Raw genomic sequence first — 10,853 nt, 5'->3', positions numbered from 1 at the left:
ACAATTATTGCTTTAGAGTCGTCTGTAGATCCCTTTTGGACTTTGGTTCACATCTCGCTAAATAACATTAGGGAACCGATATAGCCACACCCCTTAATTTCTAACCTCTGTATTTATGAGAGTAGCGTAATGGTAGCAACTTGTTGATAAACAGAATATGTATTGAGAAACCTTATGCAGGCCTTATCAGCTTCAATAGCTCGAAAGGTCTGCAAAAAGACTTTAAATGCGTACTACCATCTTAAGTAGCAAGATGCTTTTTCAACAAAGAGTTAACGAGCGAAAGCCGACAAAACTAAAACAAGGGAATTGTGGCTAATGATGGATACAAAAAAGAATACTAAAATTGGCTTATTTGAAGCACTTCCGCATAAGTTGGTAAAAGTAAAATGTAATGAATACTTTCTTAGCTTGACCTCCAAAGCCTTACAAACACGCAAGCCCTTACCGCTTATTTCCAGCTCAACTGCTTTCTCGCTGCTCGATTTGCTGCTCTTTCTTTTCGCTCTTTTTATGACTTGCCAATTTATTGCGGGCGCTCTTGGCTTTTTCTCACCTGCTACAAAAACGAAAATTTAACATCGTCAAACGAAAACACGGTTTCCGACGTGCTCAGGGGTAGTCACACCCATTACACTACTCTCATGAAGATTATAGGGTGTCTGGCTATTGAGCGATTCACTAATTAGGGGGGATATTCCAAAGGCCAAAAGGGCGATCTAAAGACGATTCTATAGGAAGGTGGATATGTTGGCGACGTGGAATGTCCATCCAGTGTCCGTGTTTCATGTTAGTTTTTCTTCAATATATGTGGTAGGATGTTTGGTTGTAGCACATGGTGGTGTACCTCTATCGTTTTTATTATTCTCATCGTCCTTTTTTTGGTTTAAGCGTATTTTTGTGATTCAACGTTTATTTACTGTTACAAGCGCCTTTGAGTTGCATTCGTCTCGTTAAGGTATCCCCCTTGTCATTTGTGTCTGTTACTTCACGATTTGCGTCGAATGTATTGTTTGGGGCCCCTTAATTGCGTATGTATTTTGTGCAATTTTTTGCCGCTATATTTTTTTATGATCTCAGGTTACTTTACCATTTTGTGCTTTTACTTATAATAAGTGTGTGTTATTAGCAACTTTCGTATAAGGCTTGGGAATTATTTTGCTTTGCTGAATCGTTCGAGCTCTTTGTATGTACTGACTGTATTTTTTTTATGATCTATTTCGGTTTTGCGATTTCCAACAGTTTTGCGGTGTCTCTTGTTGGCATGGAAGGTTGTTCTTTTCGCATTGTGCTTTGGTAGTGCGTTTTGCAGTTTGGTTTTGGGCGTAGTGGCCATTTTTGCGTTCAATTGATCTGTGTATTTTGTTCTTGAGGCAGTTTTTTTGTTGAGTACATGCTAGCGATAATGTGTCACTTTGTTCTCTTGCATCTGGTGACTATATGCTTGTGATCCTGTTTTAGGTTTTAGACTTGCTGTTGCGCTGAGTGTTGCTTTGTCGATTTAATGCTAGTCGGAACAGGTGATCTTAAATCCTTGTGCAAGATTTATTTGAAATTTTCTTGTGTTTTTATTAATTTTGAAAATACAACTGTTCATGTGCTGTGTATGTTTGGCATGGTGATTGCCATGCTTGTTGTGCTTTGCATCATTGCTGGCAACTGTGAATTTGGCATGTGGCTTCTCAAATGTTTGCCTGAGCCGGGTTTAAGACCGTAAGTCGTGAAACTTGCGCCGTTGCTATCAGCATTTGGCACGTTAGGTTTGGCTGGCAGCCTTCACGCGCCATAATAAAGTATGCTAGCAGAGTTTGCAATATATTCTTAAAATTGCACGCGTCTATTGCGAGCAATCTGCGCTTGTGCATATAAGTTGTGTTTTGTGAAAGTGGGACGTCTGTAATTAAGTAAGGACGAAGCTTCGCTCACTGACCCAATCTAGTTATATTCGCTTCGCATAATGTAGTGATAATCAAGTCTGAAAAAATTGCGGAGGCTCACGTAAGAGTTTAATATAAGCGCGTCCGTATTCCTGCCTCAAACAGCTGCAAAGGCCGCCATATGAGATTCTCTTAAATAATTTAGTGATTATTAAGAATCTTCATTTCAAATTACAAAGGGCTAAAACAGCACATAAAATTTTCAACGGAAAAGTAAAATATACACTAAAACCGATATAAAGTAGAAATCGAAGTCTATGTATGGATCGAAGTCGGTCTTTTGTCCTTCAGTGAAGGTTTTGTGAATTTTTCTGCTAATGTCCGCCTCGTTAGACTTGCTCCAGGCCTTTCTAGCAGTCTTTAGCAAACCGTCATCCCTGTAGAGTCTTTCTAGCCGATTTGAGTGTAGGCCAAACTTGCCCGATGTCACACAAACCCTATAAGCACACTTTGTGTACTTAACGGGATGATCAGTTATTTTATGTGAAGTACTTAAGCCTGCCACTTGGGCGTGGTGCACAAAGTTTCCAACCTTTGTGTATGTGATGCGCTTGGGTGCATTCACATTGGAAGGGATAACGTCTGGCGTCATCCGTAATCCGAGGTATTCAGAAAAATACGCTCGCACTGTAGGGGTGCACATCTACAAAGGTGGCTTTCATTTATTGGATGGTAGGTTTTATTATTATTTCGATTAGATATAAATCAGTCTTTAAACCGCTTCCTAGTTCGTAAGTACGCACATGGAGCCGGATTTACCGCTCCCGTGACGTCACTTTCGGACAGCGAAGAGCCGCGTCCGAGGCACAGAGCCATGCTGCGGCGGAGTCCGTCACTAACACTCAATATGAGCTTATGCGGGAGCAGGCTCGGCGTGAGGCTCTTAACAGGTCTTTGAGATGCTCTCTGCCCGGCCGTATCAGCCGAGGCCCATACAGATGGAACCGCTCAATCTCGATGAAACTGCAGCGCAGACGATTGTCCACTGGCTGTTAGCCGTGGAGCAACGGTGTGTGGCACAGCTCATCAAGGATGACAGCCGGATAGTGATGTTCGCCATGTCGCTCCTGCGCGGTAAGGCCTTAGAATGGTCTTACTCGTCGCTTATGGTAGACGATAAGGGATTCCCTTCATGAGCTATCTTTAAGACAAAGATTGGCACCATGTATAAGCCGCCGAACAACGATGTGTTGCTTCAGGTGGGCTTCTTTGGAGCGCGACAGGCGAAGCGCCCCCTGGAGGAATATGTGCAGGAGATGCGCTCGCTGTGGGCGTCCATTAGTGTGGGTCCGGGGTCCGATCCTGGAACACTTTAAGGTGCCCACGTTCATAAACGGATTGTGCGTGACCCATCGCGACAGGCCCTTTTTAGAAAGTTGCCGTTGACGATGGAAGATGCAATTTAAATTGTCTTAGTTGAGGAGCAATCCTTCAACATTGCCTCGGCAATAGCTTAGTATAAGCCGTCGGCCGAGAAGTCGGATGCCAATCCAATGGAGTTGGGAAATGTAGACATGTTCTGCTACAAGTGTGGCAAGCGCGGCATATGATCAACAGTGACTCTGGCATAACAGCGAGCCTTCTTGCCATCACCCTGTGGGTAGGCAGTCCTCTGGCCTACCCACAGGGTGATGACAAGAACCCGCGTGCGAGACGCGACAGTTTCGCATCAACCACTAAGGGTTCGGGATATGCAGGAGCGCAGTAGGGGCGGGATGCCCTACTGACGCTGACTCTGAAGCTACCTAGTTATCGAGCAAATGGGTAGCATAGTCCCTGAGGTCTCGACATTTCGGACCTTAGCTCTGCTGGTCTATAGCGCTCGTTTACGAAGTTATGACCATGTGATGACCCTCCTTTAAATTCGGGTGCATCACAGAATGTTCTAAAACTCGTGGCTCAAAGAAAGCGTCCGGCTGCGTATGATTCGCTTTGCCAGGATAACAAGCGATAAGAGGTGACCGTTCGTTTAGCGAATGGCGCGCTAGTTAAATCGGAGGGAGGTCAAGTATAATTCGGCTTCAGCTTTGGTTACTTCTCCTGTAGAGAGAAGTTCACAGTGCTAGGTACGGAGAGTCCGTATTACCCCATCCTAGATATGCCATCGTTGGCAAAACATCGATCATAGATAGACTGGCGTACACGCACAGTTGCTTACTCTACGCAAGATATCGAAAAAGGATGTGCTCCTGCAAGAGGCTTATGCAACTGATATCGTGTACAACACATTGACGGGTTGTCAAACGTCACCAAGTCCTACCCAGCTTTGAGAGACTGGTGTAGTGAAATAGACGATGAGAAGTAGTCCTGCGTTGAATGGACCTGCATTCAAGGACGCTGGGATGTCTTGAGAGACAGTCCGTTTATTAGTTAAGTTAAAACATCGTGATGTGTTCCCAGAAGAAAGTTTGAGCCGCATTGGTGCCGATAGGGGCATCGAGCACGAAATTGATCTGGAACCTGGCACCAAGTTTTGTGTGGCCAGGCAATGGGTGTTGCCGAAAGAACAAATCGATTATATTGATGATTTCTCTGAAAAGCGAACCAAGGCAGGACATGTACATAAGAGTAAATCGCTTCACTGATGCAAGCCCTAGGTGGATGGCGCGTGGTTAACGCTTACAATACGCTGAACACGACCACCATTTCGGCGCGAAAGCCAATACCGCGGAAAGATGTATTGTTGAACTCCATGGAAACGTCACTATCTTTTCCGCGTTGTATTTACAAGTTGGCTACTGTAACATACTCACCAGAGAGTCCGATGCAGCCAAAACGGCATTAAGCATATGCTTTAGGAGTGGCTTGTGATGCCCCAAGGGTAATAAAACGCACCAGTGACATTCAACCGAGTGGTTGCGTAATGCGTCAGCACCGCCTACGCGCCCTATTACTTTGACGATATATTCGCTTATAGTAGAGCTGAGAACGGGCTTAGCGAAATAGAGTCGCAAAAGCGTCATTTGGACGCTGTGTCGCAGACTCTAGATGACGCCCAATTGTACGTCAAATTACAAAAGTGCGTCATAGATGTCCCCGAGATACCCGTGGTGGGTGCATCATTGACACCCATGGTGTACAAGCTGACCCCGACAATGCATAAGCTTTAAGAAAGAATGGCGTATCCCACAACACGTGAAGGTTCTAAGCCAGTTCCTAAGGCTCGCTAACTGCTTGCAATAAAGCAATTAGCGAGCAAGAATTATGCAATGCGTAGTAAGCCCTCTTTTGACCTCCTTAAGAAGGATGCTAAATGGATTTGGTCAAAGAAACAAGTAGATGCTTTCACCTCAGGGAAGCAATCTTGTGTTGAGGCACCAGTGTTGACATTGCCAGACACGGATAAGCTCTTTCGATGGAAGAAATTTTGCAATCGGCAGCGCTCATGCAGAAGGATGCCGGCGCATTGACCGTGTCATCTCTTATCAGTCTAGGATTTTTACAGCTGCGGAACTGAACTACCCTGTGCATGACAAGGGGCTGCTTTCTAAAGTATGCACTAGCATTCGAGTATCCTTTCTAAATTCAAAATTTATTAGATGCAAATTTTCGCGTGCACCTATTGAGAATTTGTGGCTTTTACGGATCACGCATCACTGCGGACCGCAATAAACTCACCACACATCTCGCCTGGAATGGCAAACTGGCTTACATTCTTCACTTAATCTAATTTAAAAGTCGAATACAAGCCGGGCAAGTCAAACGTCTTGGCTGACGCATTATCGCGCAGACCAGACTTCGAGGCAAGACACCAGAAAAGTGTGTTTTGTGCTAAGGCACAAGTTGGGATGTCAACGTTGGCAGCCGTGAAGGTCTACCACGTGACGAACTCGTTTACCTCCGAAATTATGGAGAGTTACAGATAGGACGAATATTGCCGCCTGCCGTTGGATTACTTCGGTAGACGAAAGGTCTCCCTTTCGTCTCACTTGAAGGCTAAGCTTAGTCATGTTAGCTAAAGCTTATGGCTTCAGCTGTTACCTTGTAATCCCTTGAGATTCTATGTACCTCATGACACAGATCTCAAGCTGATGATCACTCACGAGCTCCATGATGCACCATCGAGTGGGCATCTGGGCCGTGAAAAGACGTTCTTACGAGTGTCAGAAAAAATTTGGTGGCAACACCTATATAGATGGGTGGCCAACTATATTCGCTCTTGCGAACAGTGTCAGCGCATTAAGCCTGCACCGTCCAGCAGTGCGCCACTGAAGCCACTAACGATTTCAACCAACTGTTGGAAGTCAGTAAGTCTGGACTTCATGTTTGGCATGCCGCCTGACCATAAGGGTCGGACGGGGATCGTCGTCTTTGTAGACAGACCGAGCAAAATGGTGCGGTTCAGCACCATGTAAAACATCGATCACAGGCAAGGAGGCAGCTCTATTGTTTCTAAATCATTTGTAGTGACTACACGGGATGCCCGAATCGATTGTATCAGATCGGGATCCACGATATACGTCGGTTTTTTGGGACATGTGTTTGAGCTGCTGGCTAGCAAGTTCCACATGTTTACAGCCTATTATTCCGAGACCAACGGCCAAACGGACGTGCCAGTCGGGTAGTTGCAGATGAATTGCGCACGAAAGCGACTCCCAAAGAATAGTGCAAACAATTTGAGTTCGCTAATGATAATATGTCCACACCAGTACGGGTGAGACCCCGTTTTATATAAACGGACTGCGCCATCCATGGACGCCAGTCTCGTTTGTGCGTAGCTCGAGTCTTACTAGGGGGTGGGCTCACTACTCTCGGTGCGAAAGAGGGACACAGTTATGTCAATATGACGATGGCCCGTGAGGGTTTCATGTCAATGACGTAAACTGCCGTAGAAACCCTGCCGGTGTAGCAGTGGTCAGTATGGAATCGCGGTAAGACAGTATGGAGTCACGGCAAGAAATGCCCTGTGCTCCTAAACAATTACGATATTTCGTTTTTGACAACTACGTCCTATGACTGATATCTCGGCGATATCATTGGAAGTTTTGATGTCAAAAGCGTGAGCGAGGCTCAACGCTTTGTGAATGAGCGAATAGCTATCACACGAATGTCAGTGACGCGATGGCAAGTGCACAGGACAAGCAAACCAACATGCGGACCAACATGGTCGCAAAAACAGTGAGCGCCTTAGAGTAGAAGAAAAGGTATTATTAAGTACTGTTACTTTACCTAAAAACGCAGTTTCAATACTACCTGGAGGTACTACGATGCCGCATTTTATCGGGCCGTTTCGAGGTTGGAGACCTTGATTATAGGCTCACACTTCCGCCGTATATGAAGACGCACGCCGTCTTTTACGCGGGTTGTCTGAAATCATATGTTAATCTAGAAGAGATCGCATACCCTCATACGTCAAAAGAGACTGATGGTGACGCCGACCGTGAGTTGAGCGTTGCTCAGCAGCGCTCAGCGGCTGCGACTGAACGGAGTCAGGACAGGCTCCCACGAGGAGGTGGGATCGCAATTCCTATCGGACGCCGCCTGCATTGATGGATGCTGCTGGGCCAACGCTTTCTTTTTAAAAAAGTTGCTAGCCCGCCGCTCCGTGAAGCACAAACTTTTGATCGTCGTCCAATGGAGAGGATACTCGAAAAGATTCGACTCTTGGGAACCGGTCGACGCTCTGCGCGTCGACATACCGGACTGGTGTCTGCATATGGAAAGAAGCAACGACTGAGCCGCTCCGCTAGTTCCAATGGACTAGCAGAAGAAGCGTGATGAGTAGAAGTAGCAGGGGGTACAGTACCGCTCATGACTTCTCTCACACGCAAATGAGCGAAGTTGATTCGCTGCGATCGCTGTTTCGCCACATCGGAATGTGACCGAAAGCGGCGCAGAAATTCTGCTTCGTAAATAATCGGTTGATTCATTCAAATGCAACACGACCGGGATCCGGGAAACACAGCCAAGTTTTTTTTCGAGCCTTTATGAACTGTAGATGCCATTATAATTATGTGCGTCGATTGTAGCGCGCTCTACGAGCGACGCACTAGTTCCACCCGAATAAGGCCAATCTTATACGGTGGCATCTGTGGTATGCCACCAGTCACATAGCCGCGTTCATACGACTGGCTTGTGACACCGACCGGACACGCTCACGTGCCGACGGTTGAGCTTTGCTCAGGCTCTTCTGCAACAGACCCATTGCGTATGATGGTCTGACCGACAGATGTTGGGGTTTTACCGAATTGAGAAGCAGCTGCACCTCTATAGGCAGTGCCGTCATGAAAGGTCGCAGCGCTAGAAAGCGCAGACGACGAGACAGTGCCTCGTTGATGTAAGGCAGATTTGCCTTGCAACGTTGGACGTCTCCATGTTTAGAGCAATGAGGGAATTTTGGATGGGAAATATAGTGACATTACCCTCCCCATTAGCTCGCTGTGCTCATCACTACTATGAGGTGATGGCAGCGCTATCGACTCATTGTAGTCGACAAAAAGCGACGGATATACATCCTCACTGCGAAAGTGGGATGGATGATTAAGTCCAATTAGCAGCGCGATAGCAGCCGCAGTAGTTGTCGCGTTGCAACTGAGGCACTACGCGACGGCGACGTGTTATCGCTGCGCGTGCGCTTCGTGCGTTTGTCTTCGCAGACGACCCATCAGATCTGCGCCTTATAGGGGCATGTAAGGCGCCGTGGGATGACAAAGATGTACACACCGGTCGCTAAGAGTGGCTAAAAGTACTAAAAATGTGCGCGTAAAGCAGCTCGCTGCCCCTCGTTCCTCCGGTAGACGATATTACAAAAAGTAAAATTTGTTTTTAAATGGGTGCCGTGTAACGGGCTAAAGTTGCTCTAAGTTACACCAACCGATTAAGTAAACTTTGTGTCCTTAATGGGATGGTCAATACCTTCAAGCGAAGTACTTAGACCTGCCACTTGGGTGAGGTGCACAAGATAACCCACCCTTGTGTAGGTGATGCACATAGGTGCACCCACATTGGAAGGGATGACGGCTAGCATCATTCGTAATCCAAGATATTTAAAAAAATACACTCGGAATGTAGGGTGCACATCTACAGAGGTGGAATCCATTGGTTGGCTGAAAAGCTTTATATTTAATTTGATTAAGTATAAACCAGTCCTAAAACTGCTTCCTAGTATTGCCGCTTCCGTCACGACCCTTTTCCTAAGGACTTAGTTCGTTGGGCGAGGCCGCTTAGGTGCCCACCACTACCTCACTGAACGTGAGAGAAGACGTTCAAACTGCTTCCTCACTTAGTGTGATCCTATGACTAATTGCTTTTGATAACCCTTCAAAATGCGCGATGGAAAGCTTTTGTAAGCTACAAGCAGTAACTCCTTATTTATAAATGCTTCGACGATAGTTGGAAGCTTATGGATCAAATTAACGACGGCGTCTGAAATTAGTTTCTTGGGACGCACTTTGAAGGAAACCATCCAAGATGGCCCTGTACACGCCGTTACAGCAACGGTCCTCTCTGAGAACCGACTCAAACCTCTTTGCCACTATTTTGATCGAATTCTTTTCATCAGATGCCTTGCAATCGCTCTTTCTGAGAAGAAGCTGACGCTTTACGTCATTCAACGAGACGGCATTGTCGAGATCGAGCAATTCATTTAGCGTCCAGAACATTTCTCCGATAAAAAGAAACTACCGCTTGAAAAAGTCTACAATTTTTTTCTTTGTGTTTAAACAAAAGTTTTGAATTTTCCCAAGACGGAAAAGGTGGCAGATGCTTGTAGCTTTCTCAAGCCACCGCTCGCATCGGCTTAATAGGGTATTGAGACTCGTCTTGTAGCAGCTACAGCTGCAAGTAGTAAAGCTGCAAAAAGCCTGAGCGTGGGGTAGCGGAGAACCAAAAATTGCTACTTGTGGTCGGGATGTGTGGTCTAGAGGCGATAATGAGATGGGAGCCAAGCAGTAAAAACCTTGTCACGTACGAAGGGAAAGCTGTGGGCATGGAAGTTGTCACAATCTCCACTTTCTCAGATCAACCCTGCAAGGGGGCAAAAAAGGCTTTGTATAAGGTCAACATCTCATCCCATGAATGACGGCCGGACTACGTGTCTCTCCTGTGGGAAGCGATTTCTTACAAATACAGCTAGGTGTATAGACTGACCCTTGCAAAATGGGACCCAAACAGCAGCTAACATTTGGGGAGAAGAGCTTAATCAAATAGTGTGCAAGATATACCAATATCAATATTTAATGTGCGAGATATCCCAATGGCAATATTTGGTGCCAAATGAAAGGCGTCTATCATCTTAACACGGATACAAGGCACGCACGATTTTATTGAGACCAGCCGGTTATCCGGAACAAGAAGGATATGCCACATCCTTGCGGCTTTCATGTTCGTCTATCCAATTTCAGAAAAATATGAACCGATATGGGATGGACTTTACTACTAGCCTCCGATGCGGCAGCAAGCATGCATCATTGCTAAGCACGGTCCAGGTCAAGAGCAGTGGCCTAAAATTATAATTTTTAATAATGTTAACGAAATCTTTTTAAAATTGCCATACTTGGTAATACTGAGGCAACAAGAGAACAGTTCTGTTTATTAATTAATTTAAGTCAAATCAACCCCGCTAATCGTTACTAGACACGATTTGGCGGTGCGCAAGGAAGCGCTATACATAAATTGATATTAAAATATTGAGTTCAGCAGACAGAAGATCGTTACATTACGTAGGAAATCAATATATATATACAAATTTGCTTTCTGGGCATGTAAAAAAAATACCAAAATCATTAATAAATAAATACATACCGCATGTATAATAACGTACGAGTATACACAAGCTTGGGATCATGAAGAAATATGATTGAAGGCGTTCCTATTTATAGAGCAAAGGGAACTAAAACTTGTCTTAAATTATTCGCATTAATTGTTTCGTGAGAAAAACCCAGTTTTGGACAAAAACTTCTAATTATCTTGCACTTT

This window comes from Bremia lactucae, linkage group LG9 (assembly GCF_004359215.1).
Source record: "Bremia lactucae strain SF5 linkage group LG9, whole genome shotgun sequence".
In the NCBI taxonomy this organism is placed as follows: domain Eukaryota; phylum Oomycota; class Peronosporomycetes; order Peronosporales; family Peronosporaceae; genus Bremia; species Bremia lactucae.
This window is presented reverse-complemented; position numbering follows the sequence as displayed.